Consider the following 16,164-nt stretch of genomic DNA (forward strand, 5'->3'; position numbering starts at 1 on the left):
GAAACATCAGAATAGCAGAACTTCTCACTCTTTTCAGGTGTTTGGTTGTTGGTTCTAGGAGAAAAAAAAATAATCCCCTCCAAATTAGAGGTACAATATCATTTCACTGCAAGAGAAGGGGAGGAAATTGTGTTAATTTAGTAAGCAATCAGATTAGAAATTTTGAGGTAGAATAAACTATTAAGTTAGTAAGTATCACGTCATTACTGGTGCTATACATGGTCATCATGAAAATCTTTAAAAATCTACATTTTAACACTTCTGACCTTCTGTGGTGATGAGTTCCACAGGTCCATATGGTGCATAGCTGTGTTCTTTTCTGTCAGAGTCTTATATTAAGGATCAAGAAGATAATGAGCTCCTGTATAGCCTAAACCATATATTTTTTTTCATTTATTCATAGTACTAGACTTTTTCCTACCCAAGGTTGAATGCTGCATATTCTCTAAGTCTCTAAATTCAGTTCTGTAGATCCATGTGCAACAATCAAAGATTAGACAGTTGTAAGAAGCCAAGATAAGATGTTGTCATTTACTATTCCTCAATCTAAACATGCTTCTCACAGCACGGAACCTGACCATGTCTGTGTTTCTGTTCCTAATCCACTGCAAATACAAAGGAAAGAGATGAAATTCAGCTTCTTTCCGATCCTCTCCTGTTCATACCTGTGGTCTGCTGGACCACTGGCAAAGTGATGATGGTTTGCAGGATGTATCCCAGTGATGGCTCACAACTCCCTGTTGCGTATTTGCTTTCCTTGTCTGAATAGTTTCATTCTTAGTTGACATCCTTCTTGCAATCAAGCTCACAAAACAGAAGAAAGAGGCTATTCCAGCAACTTTAAATTCTTCAGTCTAATTTGAGTTTGTAGTATTTTTTACCTCCTTCAAGAACTATTGAAGTAGATGATTACTTGATTTGTGGCTTGTGAGGAAGTAATCCTTTCCATGCCATTGATATTTTATGGTGAAAGGGCTTCAAATTGGAAGGCATAAAAGAACAAAGAAGCCACATTTTCATCAACTCTTGCTATTTTCATGTAAGTATTATAAAATCTGCCTGCTTCCTCATAGCTTGCTGTCTGAACCTCTCAGCTGCTTACCAAATAATGCACTCAAAACTCCAAGTTCTTTTGGTTCCCAAAGTGTCATGGCCTCTCGAGCACCTTTTCTCATTTCACTAGTGAAAGTCAGGAAATAACAGTAATTAGGAAATTATAACATTTTTGGTTTTTCCTTGAAAAGAGTTAGTTCTTTGGTTTCTTCTCTTAATAATTTCTTGTTGAAGATGGATAATTTCTTCTCTTAATGAAATGTCTTGTTGAAGTTTTAATTTTAGATGAAAACCATGTTCTGGAAATTCAATTTTCTACCATGCTAGCTATTTCTTTGCTACCCTGTGCACCTCTGAACTGTTCAAACTAGCACCTTATATTCTTGAAGAGATGGCAATTTCTTCCAAACGGAATAATCCTGGCCACCATGGACCTCCCTTAGTGTTTTCTCTGACGTCTAGTCTATTACTCTTTTGTCTATGGATGGTAAAAACAAATTCTATTTCTGTGAATCTCATACTGAAATAGATATTTTCAAAGCTGTCACACACCTCTGTATTTCTTACCTCTCCTAATTCCAGTGGTACTGAAATATCACAAGAACAGCTGTTGTTATGTTTCTTACAGAGTTGGTAGTTACAGAATTGTGTTGTGAATAATCTAAAGAATGGAAGATATATTTCATATATATATAATTTATGTATGTTCAGCTGCACCAGACCTTTGATCTTCGGGTCTCAGCCTTCACTCGTTGCAAAAACTACAAGGGGACTGTCCCCTGTTAAGCATGACAGTAAGGAGTCTTTCACCTCTGCTTTACCAAGCTGACTGATCATTCCTGACAGAAGCATAAAAACGTGAGCACAGACAAACAAGATGTGTAAATAGCAGCTAATGCCTTGGGAGTTTCATTGCCTCAACAGGTTATAACTTCTGTAATCATCACTCCCACAAGCAGTTAGTATTTCTGCTTGCCATAGAAGAGATCTGAAAGGACAGAAACATCTTCTATTCGAAACATGATGGCAATAAACACATCACAACTACTATGGTCATTGAAACCAAAATCTCTCATGATTAGGGTAAGTGAGGAACCCACACAGTTCTGCGTGTGTGGGCTAGAGGTGAATGGAAAATCAAGAGTACATTTCTTCAGCTGAGCAGTTTTTACACAGTGGGATCAGTTCGCGAACAAATTTCACTGTAGGTCATTTGGGCACACTCTGGATGTTGATGTCTTCCCTGTAACTGATGAAAAATGTTGTCAGTGGTCCTCTGATGTTGCTGCTGTAGGAGGTGTTAATCATAGGCACTAGTCAGAATTTGTTGTTACTTTGTTCCACATGTGATGACACTGCAGTAAAATTAGAAGCCAGTGTTGTTTTGCCAGCTCTGTCAAAATTTTGGGTGCTTTGGGAGTATTTTACAAAATGCACATAAGTATTTATAAATAAATGCTTCGTTTTCTGAAGAAAAAAAAAAAACAACAGAACTCAATCTTCCCTTTAATCTGTCTCACAGATCTTTTCTGCAGGGCAGCATTTGCTATCAATGCGCTCTACTTGGGCTATGAATACTATTATTTGTGTGAAGCTCACATTGTTGGCAGTTCCTTGTCTGTTTATATCCATCAATTCACTCCTCTTGTAGGGGTCAGACCTTCTGTGTAAGTTACCACGATTTAACCAGTTTCTTGTTGCTTCCAGAGCTGCAGTAATGTTGTGTGAACTCTCAGATGGCAGAGAACACCAAGTAACGTGATTTTGTCATTCCTGTTTGCTCTGGACTAAGCTAAAAAGAATTATCTTCCATTTGCTCTTGACTAAGTGTGCCTGTATGAGCAGAAACTATGCTTCAGCTGATGCAGGCTAGTTGCTGAGCAATAATAACGTGCATGTGAGACTGACACGAACATACTTTATATTTTAATAACCTCTGGAGAATTCACTGTCTTTGCAATCTGTTCTTGCACAGCACCTAGCACAATGGGATAAAAAGCGCTAAAAATGTGATGCAAATAATTAATACATCAAAATCCTGGTGCATTCACTCACAGACTTTCTGGCCCAAAGGAATTGTCACCTAAATAGAGCTGAAAGGCAAATGTGGAAAAGGAAAATGAAGAGGTGAAGTGAGTTAAGCTTCACGCAGCAGGTCAATTTAGATCTGGGGATGAAATCCAAACTTCATTCTTGTTCCACTCCAGCACACACCAGTGTCTTATCCTCTTATTCACAGTGCCCTGCCACATCTGGTTCCAACCAAAGGTTTCAGTGCAGGCATATCTTTCTCACTTTTCAGATAAATAATGCTGAGAACCACAGGTCACTCCTTCTCCCTAGCACATCAATTCTCTTTCTCAGGGGTATGACTAATTCCAAATCTTCATCTCTTCTGATAATACTGTTGATTCATATATGTTTGTACGAACTTAATTAATCCACACAAGCAATACCAGATCAGTTTGGAGTAGTTTTCTAAAAAGTGGTGCTTTTCATTCCCCCATCGCCTCTAATTTTTGATTTATATAGCCTTATGTGATTGCAGTGATTTTAGAGGTTACACAAGGCTGAATTCTGCTCTACACACCTTAGGCTAAAGTTTTACATCTGCATTACATTTTTTCTTCACAAAATAGTTTATGTCATTTTTCTCTCTTCTATCTGGGGTCTAATTACTCCTACCTCTGCCCCAATTCATGTATCTCCAGACTTCAGTCACCAGAACCACCCATGGCTGTATTATCAGTCACTGAGACTGAAGTCACTGGAAACCTAACTTTGGCTATGGTCATTTTTTATTTAAATCATTTGAGCACTGTGAGTTCCACTGAGTACAGTGGAAAATCTGAGGAAACCATGAACAATTACATGTATATACCTGCACATATGCATGCTCATATACATTTATATATATATATATATATACATACATGTGTATGTGTGGGTGAGAAGAGGTTGGGGAACCTCTTAAATGATTATGTCACTGTAAAAAACGTAACATCAAATAACACATTAAATGACACATTCACTTTTTTTTTTTTTTGAAAAATCGTATAGCAGCATAGTAATGAAAATGATGAAAAGCCTCCAGGACATTTGTGAAAGATATTTCTCTAGAATAGCTAGCAATATACGGAAGTTACAAAATAAGCCAGAGTTCTGTAGTAGCATTTACTTAAGCTAATCAGCAGATATACTGCTCCCTTTCCTACTTGCCAAGTGAGACTGCCATCCCAGAGAAAACCAACATCTTTACACTGCAGTTTCCTGGGTCTTGTGCATGACACTTTATATAAGTGATGTAACTTGGTGTTCCCAATCTTTGGCTGAAGGCAAGGAGCTAACAGAACTCTTAATGATGAAATGTATGTGGGCTATCTTATTATTCTCCACAAAACATATTTCTTCTGCTTCCTTCTTTTTTGAAATTCTTCTTATCTTCATCCTCACAAGAATGTTCATCTGAAGAGTGGAAATTGCAGCTCCTTGTGCCTGGCTCATAGCTAAGTGGACTAGACATTGGAGACCTCTTTGTGATCCCAATTTTTGGAGTCCAGTGACCAGAATACTGTACTAAATTTCTTGTCTCTACCTCTTCAAAGTGTAAAAGTTGCTTCTGTAAAAGGGAGATGCTAATCTGAGTCTCAATCTTAAGAAGACAGGAGTATTTTGAATTTAAGTGGATGTCTGCATTTCAGATGAAGGTGAGATTGCAGCAGAAAGGCTAGGAATGCCTGTGCAGTGTTTTTAAATAAATATGCTTTTCCTTGGAAGTAGCAGCCTTTTGAAAATTTCCAGCTTACTTGGTCCCTTGCTTGTTGCCTGCACCCCATCCTCTTAACCCTTCAGTGCTGCACACACAGTTGCCCACTTATCCTGGGTCTTCTTTCCCCCAAGCCCCGTTCCTTTCAGGGAACTTGTAAGAACCAGGAGCCAAACTCTTGGCAGGATATTTTATGATTCCTTTCATTCAGATTCGCACAACTACACCTATGGGCAACATTTGGAGTACAGCTCCTAAGGACATAGGCAGCTCACTGCCAGTTGCCATGAAGTCAGACAAAAATTTTGAGACTGCATAATACAGCTGGCTTTCTAGCTTGGTATTAGTATAATTTGGGGTCTTTTCTCCTTAGAAGGAGAGAAACATTTGCTCTGCAGTAAAGGATTTGCAGTTGGAAGGGGAGGCGGCAACCTTTTATTCTGCATTTAATGAGAATAGCCCCCACTAGGAAAGAGCATATTGTCAGGACCTTTTTTATTTGCTTTCTCAATTAGTAGCAAACTGTGATAGTAATTCACAGGAGAGTTAACACTCTGCTCTCTGCATTTCACTGTCTCTTCTGCCTGTAGCTATTTTAGGAATTCCAATGCTGCATGATATACCTAGTTACTGTTAATAGGTACTGTACCGGAAGGGGAGAGCTAAAGATCCTCAAGCTGATCTTCTTCCTAATCTCTTATTCAGTGGACCTTCTAGCAGTGTGGGAAACATTTTAGCAGGAATTAGAGCGATGCGAGTGGGTTTTTGTAAGAACAGGACACATATAGTTGAGTGAAAATAAGTAGACTAACAAGCACCCATGGTAAAGCAGAGTAAGGCAGCAGCTGCTATTGGATTCCTGGCAAGGATGAGTTGTTCACACTCAGGGGATGATAAGTTTATCTGTGACTAAAATGTTGGTTTATTGACTGGGGTTGTAGCTCTGCAAGTTAATTAGAAACAGGCTGAACTTTGGGCACTTGAGTAGTCCCCCAAGGCTGGGATGACTGTTTGCATCTTTGAATTGGATGTTGAGTTGCTTTGCAGTAAGCCCCCTGTGAACTGTGGAGGGTTAAAAAATCCTGTTTACATGTTCTCCTTGAATCGGGTGAAGAAATATTTCCTGAACCCACAGGCTTTTTTTCACACTTGAAATACTGTATAGCCCATTTGAATATTTTTGTAGTGCTTAACATTAGCATCTCTCACACAGTTTACATTACTTTGACTTATGGAGGTCCCACTGTGGAGGATTTGGAAAAACTGAAGTTCTGTATTAGTAAGCCCGTGACAGAAAAAGAGGCAATTATCTTTTACTTTAAAAGCTCCGAAGTGTAATTCTTGCAATTAATTCCTACAAGGTTCAGAGAGTCTAGGCTGGATTTGGTTTGCTGTAGGTATTTATATTCTCCTTGGAGCAGCTATATATTTATATATAAGAATACTGATTTCAATAACAGTCTTCTACTTAAACTTGCAGGTCGCTAAACTATATAGAGCCTATGGGGCATCTGATGTACATTAGTGAACTGTTGCTAAAGGTCTAGCTGAGTACATGATGCTATGGTTTAAAATATGTTTCTTGGCATGTCTTTGACTCATGAGAATAAAAAAAAAAAAGGAAGAAAAAGCTTATGAAGCTTCTTGCTTTCTAGAATTAATTCCCTTTTTCTGTTTTCTCCCAAATGACTAGTATGTATTAGCTGAACTACACGATAGGGAAAATATCCAACAACTATTCGGAGATATTAAAATAACCTAGTACAGCACACTCTCGATAGAAACTTCATCCGCAGGAACTTCTGGGATGGGGCATTAAGAGAAAGCTATAATTTATAATTGGCTACTGTTCATATGAGAAAAAAAAAAAAAAAAATTCTGAGTTTAGAAGGAACTTCAAAATGTAAACCTGTCAGAGCCTCTGCATTGTGTTTGCTTTGGTTAGTACATTAACATCTCTAGCAAAGCTTATGCTATTTTGAGTGATGGAGGTCCTACTGTGTAGGACTGAGGAAAAAAAAAATAAAGTTCTGTATTAGAGAGCATGTGACTGGAGAAAAAGGCAATTATCTCTTTCTTTAAGAGCTACAAAGTACAGTGGTGTTGGCTTCTGACAAGAGTAAACTAGATGTGCACAGCTTAAAGGCAAACTGAGGATGTGCAGATGAAAAGTTCAGCCCTCTCTTCCTTCCCCCCTCCTTTCTTTACTCACCCTTATGATCTCTTTGCTACAGTTTGAGAGAAAATCTGGGACATTTGTTTCTTTTATTTCTTCCAGATTGTTATTTTATGTTCATTTTTGGTAGAGCAGTAATGATATCCAGTGGCTGCTTAGATGAATCACTGATATATATTCCTTAGGGATATTCCAGAAAAATGCATCCCGGCCAGGACTTATTTCCAAAGTCACAGCATGAATCTGAAACCTATACAGTCTGCCAACTGTAATCAGCTCCTGTCACTGGTCAGGTTTCCATTATTTCTTTCCTGATGCGCTTCTTCAACCTTTCTATTTTCTCCACCTCTAGCAGCAATTAAAGACTGCAATGACATTCTTATGTGTATTAGGAAGAGAGAACACACGCAGGAGCCTTCTCTTACCTTTGCATTTTATCTCCAGAATGTTACTGCTTTTTTCTGCCTTTGCACTCACTAGTTTATGCTTCTTTGCTTCGGGATTTAGGAAATTCTTCTTTTCTCGGGAGCTTCACAAGAGGAAAACTGATGATGCATTTCTCTTCTTTGAAACCTGTGAGAAATAGAGGAATAATCAATAGAAAAAGAGAAGTCCAGGAATATTATAGTGAGGAGACAGGTGAGCTCTCTTCAGAGATCCAAAACCTTGAAATGAAAAAATGACATGTACAAAGACTTTACATCAATTAAAGAGGTGAATGCTGCTGCTGTGTTCAGTAGTTGCTGCTCAAAGTGCAAAGGAATCTCTCTAAAGTGCAGGCTGTGTCATGAACTGAGCTAAGAGCTAAAAGGGGCTGCCCTGATGCTTCTGAGACACCCGGCTGAATTTGGCCTCTGCTGGTAGCCACCAGCACTGTCTTGCAACTGGGAATGAGCCCTAGCAGATGCCATGCCAGGCACGTCACAAAATCTTCCTGCAAAATCTCTGAGCTGCAGCGTTCCCTTTTATGGGAAAGTTGCTCTCCTGGCACAGCTTTTAGGGTGGCAGTGAACATCAGCTCTTCCTCTCCAAGAAAACTTTTCCTGTTGACATCTACCAGTTGCAACAGCTGCCTATTTGAAGCAGCCAGTTGCCACTTTCACTCTGTGGGCAAATTGCTAAAGAAAAGCAGTATTAGAGCCAGCCAAAAATCCTTTCCCCAACTTGCATGACAATTTACCCATTACTGTAGAAATACCAAGAGCTCCTACAGATGAGCTTGTGTGATATGGAGCACGTGCTGCCAGCTTTCTCCGCGCATCCTGCGGGCAGAACAGGGCACTCTACTGACCCACCACCGTGTCTCCAGCTCTCTGGCAACTCCTCCCTGTCGGAGTTGATAAATATGGTGTATATTTGCAGCATCACTCCCAGAGGTATAAGCATCTTCCGAACAGCGCTCTGTCACACTGGCATTTCTTACTGCACAGTCTCCGTCTTAAAATAGGCTGAGCAGGATAAGAGATGTTTGTTTACATTAAAACAAAAGCTCTAGATGGAGCAAATTAATCTTGTGGTATTTAATTTGTGATTCATGCTCGTCTGTGACTCTTCCCACTTTTTTGCAATTAAAACAGCCTGTGACTGCACATAAACATTTAGCCTAGTTAGATTTGGGTGCCAAACTTCTCTTGCTTTTCAGTGTTATTTGGGCGTTAAACTGTTCTTTCATCCTTTTAAAAGGAACCCCAGGATTCCATATTTTTTTCTTTGTGCCTGATTTTTGTGTTATGGGAATCCAGTAAATATTGTACAATTCTCCCACTGGTACTGCAATTACAACTCTGTGTGATCTTGGCACTCCATAGCAAGAAAGCCACACTCACAAACGTAGAATTTTTAACAGATCCTAGCTAACTAGCATATTTGCAGGGTACCTTGTCATGATCAAAAGCTGGTGTTATCATCTCTGTAGGAAAGCCCCAGTGAGGTCACATTGCATTTCCCCTGCTGAGGATTTTCTCTCTCATACCTTCTGCTTGGGGCTACAAAGACTGGAAGCTGGGTGTTCAGTGTCCCAAAGAATTAGCAGGCTAAAAAGTAGTTATTTCTGCTTATTCTAATAAATTTTTTTACCAGTTTTGTTCATCATCCTTTCAGCAAAGGAATTGTTTCTCCTATTTTTCGCATTAGATCTCAAATTAGTATCTTCCAGCAGTGACAGAAACTAGCTGGAATAATAAAGGCACTCATTTTTTGATGTACGTAGATTGTTTCAAAAGTAGTGCCTTCTATTTATTCCCATGGAAACTACAAGAGATACGAAGAACACAATAACACTATTTGATAGAGCAAGTTCTCAGCTACAAAAGAGTATTTTTTCAACACAGCCACCACCACTAGCTATACTCTTTTGCCAGCAAAGAAGAAGATCCTCATGCCACGCTCATAAAAATCTGCACCAGTGGAAATGACCCACTATTTCACAGATGCTATTATGGTGTCAGTGCTAGGAAAACGTTGCCCATGCAGTCCATCTTTCATCAGCGCAAACAGCTGGAAGTCAGAAGGTGCCAAATCTGGACTATAGGGTGGATGTGCTAGGACAGTCCAGCCAAGATTGACAGCATGCTCTATGGTCTTCAAACTGGCGTGGAGCCTGGAGTTATACAAAGGACATAAGAAAGATTGTATGAGAAAGATTGTCTTCTCTGGCCTTACTCTGGAAGTTGGATCCTTCAGCTTAGCCAGCATTATGATGTTAGCAGTCAGAGTTGCTGGTTTATCCAGGTTCCAGGAAATCCAGAAGGATCACAACTTTCCTATCCCAAAAGACAGTGCACATCACTTTATGCACAGAGAGCTGAGTCTTGACATTTTTCTTCCATGGGGAAATTCACATGTTGCCACTCTATGAACTGCCATTTTGACTCTGGCTCGTAGTGATGACACCATTTCTCATCTCTGGTAATGTTGTGATCCAGGAAATTGTCACCTTCAGCCTCATATTGTTCAATAGTTCCTGACAAACTTCATATGATGTTCTCTCTGTTCCTGTGTGAGCATTCATGGGATCCACCTGGTGAAAACTTAGTGATATTTCAAGGTTGCCACAATTGTTTACAATACACTGAAGTTGATATTTACCTCCATACAGGGTACTCTGGTTGTAATCTGCCAATTCATGTGTGAGCTGATCAAGATACTCTTCATTTCATAGTGTGACAGCTCTGCATTTTATCACAGATTTTATCGCAACACACTTCATATAATACACCTATGAATAACATTTAATAATTTTTTCTTAATGGAGCATGTAATACTATGATGCTTTTCTTTCTTTTGGATCTGATGGTAGTGAAGTGGTATCTCATGTTATATCTTCCTCAGTCTTTCTAGGCCTTTATACTGTTGATGAGCAGTAGGCAGAGGAGGTAAGGTTTTTCTTTTCCTCTCTCACTGTCATTTGCAGTAACTGATGCAGTTGCGGCAGAAATACTATTTTTGTTTGTTCTCTCTTCTGAAACCACACAGAAGCTCTTCAGAAAGTTAACAGAAAGCTCAAAGTGAGTGTCTCACTTTGACAGAAGCGGCCTCAGTCATCCTATTTCCTCCTTAATACTGAAAATCACTGCTTTGAATCATAAGCTCAGCATGGTGGCAGTCATCTTGAGCAGAGACACTATTTTGTTTATGTAAAGCTTTGAAGTCAGATCCTTATTGTCTTTTAATCAGAATAAACTCATCAACTTTCTACACTTCACCTTCAAACACTGAGTTATCCACAGTGTTGGATCAAAGACGTGGTATGGGGAGGGCAAAAGCTGAAACAAAATGTGATGCTTCCTAATGGGGTGTTTGGTTGACTAGAAAGCTGAGAAATAGACAAAGACTTTTTTTTCCTGTGTAATTTGTCCCCTGGTACTGTGCAGGTTGTAGAAACGCTGCTAGCCACCCATGCTCCTGATACATTGTTGTGATCAACTACAAAGTGTTCTTGGGCTGCCAGACACACTTGTCTTATTGTCTTGTTAATCACAGTTAAAAAAATAATATTAATGACCACATTGTAGCAGATAAAAAATCATTTTCTCTCTATCCTTTTATATTACCTTACAGTGATCTTTTTTTCAGAAATGTGTGCTTTCTCTGGAGCAGACTCACTGGTAAAAAGCAAATCCATCTCACTATTTTATATCTGCAAGTTCCTACTGATATTGTGTAGATACTCTCAAATCTGAAAAAACACACAAACCCAGCCCTCCATTCCCCTCATATTTCTGACTTTATTCACAGTTTCCATTATGGTTTGAATGACTGCAACTTACACCAGCTGTCACCAATTCTGTTTTCAAAAAAAGCCAGGGATCAGCCTTCTTATATACTAAGAGGGAACTGCCTTAGTATTTGCTTTTATTCATCTCCACCTATAAACTGAAGACAAGTTAAACTGTACCATCTTATTTTTCTAATATAGTATGCATGAGTGGAATTGTTTATCTCCTAAAAGGCCAACATGTTTACTAGGTATTGCTCTGAAAGCAATGCCTCCTATTTATTTATGCGGAAATTGCAATAGTTACAAAGAGCACAATAACACTATTTGATTGAGAAAATTCTCAACTATAAAGCACTATTTTTCAACATAGTCACCACCACTAGCTATGCATTTTTGCCAGCGATGAACAAGAGTCTGCATACTGTGTTCAAAAAAATCTGCATGGCTATCCAAAATATAGCTTGTCTTTTATTTCGCTGTCACCACTGCTTGAAACTCACCATCCAGTCCCTCACTGTGTTCACATCCACTGTTTGGTTTCCATAAACATGCAGAAAGCATAGAAAGCATCAGTGAATGAATGACTGTCAATGGGTGCCTTTTTTTTTTTTTTTTTTTTTGCATGGAGGAGTTCAATTACACCCCTTTTACTTCATACACACTTATATGTCAGATGCCATTCTGTCAGACTGCCCCTCTGCTGCCATCTGTTACATGGCATGACATGTAACCAAGAATATTGATAGGAAGGTTCAACCTCTTCTTCCATTCCACCAACGTCTGCCTCTGACATTGTGGGCCAACATAGTAAATTAAGAAACATTATTTTCGGAGCAGCTCTTGTATATAACAAGACATAAACTGTAGTTTTGCAAATCAGCCTTTTTCCAAAACACAGAGACCAAAAGGCCTTCGCCTAAGGAGCACTTCTGTAATGTACTCAGAACAACTTCTGTTCCACAACTGTGAGTGTGATGCATACCAAGGGCAATTCAATGCTGTGACAAACTTTTAATTACTGTCAAGGCTTTTCCACATTCATGGAGTAGGAACCAGTTCAGTCCATCAATAGCAGTAGCGGTGTAGGAAAGGAGGATGAAGTTGCCCTTAAAATAGCAGACCTTGTTCTTGAGAATACATAACTCGACATACTTCTTCAGGGCAGTGGTGGTTGTACGGTTCCTTCCCTGTACCCGCTGCAGTAGGGAGGTCTGCTCCATGGTGAAGAGAGGAACAAGAAATGCTTCTTCCATGGCAGGAGCAGCAGCTGCTTAAAGCATGCTATTTTGCAACTACCATTCTCTTTCAGCTGTCATCTATTCATGGGAAGAGTAGAAATGCTCCCCTTGCTCCCCTGTTCTGGGGACTCTGAGGAGTCAGGCCCTAACCTGCCAGTTGGATTGCAGCGTGGAGTAAGTTGAACAAAGCAATATCTATTTATACAGCTCTGTCATTTCCAACCATAAATTTAAGTGGAGAGGTTAAGGATAGGAGACTGCTAAAAGAGGTGATTTGAACGTTATCAACTGAAATAAAAGGAAGTGTGTGCTAAGCAGGAATTTCAATTGCGAAAAAGAAAATTAATCTATCTGTTGAATTATTCACACAGGTAATATCACCATGATATCCCAGCACTTTACAGGTATCATGAATTTTCTCAGTTCACTGTAGCTTCATCACAAAAAGTTCATGCTCCGTTTTATGGTGGGAGAAGCATCAAGCTCACTAGAGGTGCACAACCATTCTGCCCCTGAACTATGTGAATTTTTCTATTTGTGGGAGCTGGCTGTTGCCCCAGTATTATTAGATGACAGCCCCATCTGTGTAGAGAATAGAGGAATTAAAAAAAAAAAAAAGAAAATAATCTGCCAGCATTTATAATGCTTCTCATTTCTCTTCATAACCATCACTGCAACAGTTCCTCAGATGCCTACAAGTATCAGCATCTGGGTGACAAAAGCTAGTTTGTGGAGTGTTTGCTTTGTGTTAGGTAACAGTTCTGCAGGAAACAGTTCTGCAGGAAGGCACTTACAAGGCTAGAGGAAGTCCTTTGCAGGGAGAGCTGGAATTTTCTTCTTTCCTGTGAACAACTGAGACTATATGGGGAGAGGAGACTGCAGGATGGGCTGGGTGTAAAGGTCTGGGACATCCCTGAAGAGGACCAGGTGTGGCTGAAAAAAAAAGGGATGTTCTCTGAAGGACGGAGAGGGTGGTCTGCATCTTTGAGCTGGTGGACTGGAAGCAAGCCTAGAGTGACAGTCCTCCTTTTAAGGCTGCAGCAAATGGGATGGAAATTTGATTACAGCCCCCTTTTATTTCTCTTTTACCTTGGTGATTGCACTTGACAAGTTCAAATTTATACCAAGTTTTTTGTATCTTAGAAAGTAGTTTGGCTTAGCTTATTCAAAACAAAGTTTTAAGTTCAGATTTTGATTTTTGGGAGAGTTAGTAGAGCACCCTCACATCTCTCACTGATATAAGTTCCCCCCTGTATGGGAACTGCTGAGTCACGGCCTGAACCTCTGATTAATCACCTGAGGTGAGCCTTGAGTCAGCCAGAGGAGCTCAGGTGAAGGCAATTCACCTGTGCTGCCGGAAGGGGTGGAGCCTGGCTCCATCCCTCCTGGACCTATTTAAGAGCTGGCTACGAGAGGGGAAGGATCTCTTCTGGAGATCCCCTCTTCTGGTATCTTCTAGTGAGCTCAACCCAAGGGTAAGCTCTTCTACTTATTCTCTTTTGTGATCCTTGTTTGCTTTTGCCTTCCTCTTTTGATTATATTGCAATTATAACATCTTGGTCATACACCCCCTGTTTTTACAAACTTAGGTGTTTAAAAGAATTTTTTACATAAACTAAAGTAATGTGGATGAAAATAGCAGAAGAGGAAGAATTTCTAAGGAAATTGCATAGGTGTGTTACAAGTTTGTGAATACTGTTCTAAAGAAAACATCTACTTCCAGATAAATGCTTCTGTGCAAACTGTGATAGTTCTGTACACATCTGTCAGTTTGCAGTGATTCACAAACTGCAGGACTTCCAGCCAGGAAGCAATTTCATTTCTGTTTGTGTGCTTTTTTTCCCCACATTATTTGTTCAAGTACTTTGAATCAAGCAAATCCTCGGTGCCAAAATATTATGCATCAGAAATGAGGGAAGGTGAAAAGTGTTTGCACAGCACTTGGATTTTCACTGCTCCCAGGGGTTTCAAATGAAAAAATGACAGAAAGGAGCTGAAGAGAGATGGAAGAGGCCCCAGTGGCAGAGGTGGAAAGGTGCAGCAGAGCCGCTGGAGGTTAGAAGCCACTCCTGGTGGTTCTGTAGCACCCTGCAGCTATGCAGATTGTAAGTGCATGCAGGTGTGTTTAATACAGACTATTGCCACCTGAGTCAAACTGAGTATCTGGAACACAAAGCAGATGGAAAGCGTACTGTGCTGAAGTGTATCCTGCTGTGTTTATCCAGCTCGTTGTGTGGGCTGGCCCATATATGAATATGTGTGCTACAGTTGTACATCTCAGTATTGACACAAACTTGAAGTCCAAAGGGAGTACTGAGACAAGAGCAAATGAAGGTATGTGGATTTATATTCAGGCTTTATTTAGGATTTCTAGAAGACCACTGACACAGTTGTATTGACCCCATCTGATATATTATCACAAAATAACTAGTGTTTGAATTGGAGTCAGTTCTCTGTGAATGAGTAGCATATGCTGTCCTCGATGTTAATTTGACAAGTTTATTACCTCTACTATTCCTATTAGTTGGGTAGAAAATAGGTTAAGTATCTTCACACTATGCTGAAGTTATGTCTGAAGCTGAAATACTTGCCTATTGTTGGGGAAGAATCTTAATAAGATCAATTCCTTAGAAAGCAGCAGTCAGCATAGGGTGCCAACAGAAGCCATTTGTTATCTGCAAAACCGAAAAGCTTCACAAAATATCTTCTCAGATTTTATTATTATTTTTATTTTTTTGAATAGTTCAGAAGACCACCTTGCTAAGTAGTTACAAAAACACCATGATGCTGCCTTGGACCTGGGAATCAGAACTGCTGTTTTTCAGTTTGTGATTATAGTCAGGAGTTTGAGACTCCTGTAGTACTTTCCCTTTTGTCAGATATTTCTAGATGATGCTAATGAGTTCATGTTTATGGTGAGGACAAGGTCTTAGAGAGATGAATACCCACACAAACAGCAAAATCACTTTGCAAAACAGATTTGAAACAAAACCAGAGTACAATATAAAGAAGGTTGCCTGGGTTTGCGTTGCATAGTATTAGAGTTGCCTAAACGTGATCTGTCTGGGTAACAGCTTCACTTTAATAGAATTTTATGTAATTTTGTGGAGATAAAGCTCTTTCATCTGTGGTTTGTATAATAAATGAGGCATGTATTTTAAATTTCCAGAAACTGTACAATCCTAGATGTACAAATGCACCTGACAGAATAGCTATTGGAAATCCCAACAAAGGTTTGTTCCTTTTCCAATTCAATCTGCAGGTGAGAACCCAAGCTGTTCAATGATTTGGACACTGAGCTTTGTAAGCCCAAGAACTGAGCCTATGCCAGATCCAAATAAGCAGTCTGCTGCTGTTGTGTAATATGGCCAGCTTTAACTCTGCATTGCACTCTCCAAGCCCCGCAGCTGCTCATTTTAGTGGTATTAGTGCTGACTCTGCACTAGTGGGGCTGAAGCAGTCATGCCTTACGCTTCCTCATAACGTGACAAGTGAGCATGCAGCCAGGAGGAGGAGGTGTAAAGCAGTTTAATCCACTCTTAACTGTAGTGGCCCCAAAGTGCATGCTATTAAGAAGTGATGGGAACTTCACAGCCAGATCTAAGGAAAGTTTCCAGAAAAAAAAGATCTTGAGAGTGCTGTGAAATTGTATGTGTACTAATGAGTGGCCTGGGGTGGTCTGTGCAAAGCTGACATGTAATGAATCTGGCCT

General features: G+C 39.7%; 1 protein-coding gene across 1 annotated transcript in view; it reads right to left on the reverse strand.

The window, feature by feature from the left end:
• Window positions 1-7,895, reverse strand: part of CDH6 (cadherin 6) — a 106,800-nt gene extending 98,905 nt beyond the window's left edge. The window contains exons 1-2 of the mRNA XM_042869293.1: window positions 7,697-7,895; window positions 7,421-7,568 (exon numbers count right to left, since the gene is read on the reverse strand). The gene's annotated coding sequence lies outside the window, so the exon portion shown is untranslated. The remainder of the gene's footprint in view (window positions 1-7,420; window positions 7,569-7,696) is intronic.
• Window positions 7,896-16,164: the final 8,269 nt, after the last annotated feature.

Source organism: Lagopus leucura, unplaced genomic scaffold, assembly GCF_019238085.1.
Source record: "Lagopus leucura isolate 7727_CA_CO unplaced genomic scaffold, USGS_WTPT01 Super-Scaffold_100002, whole genome shotgun sequence".
NCBI classification, from domain to species: domain Eukaryota; kingdom Metazoa; phylum Chordata; class Aves; order Galliformes; family Phasianidae; genus Lagopus; species Lagopus leucura.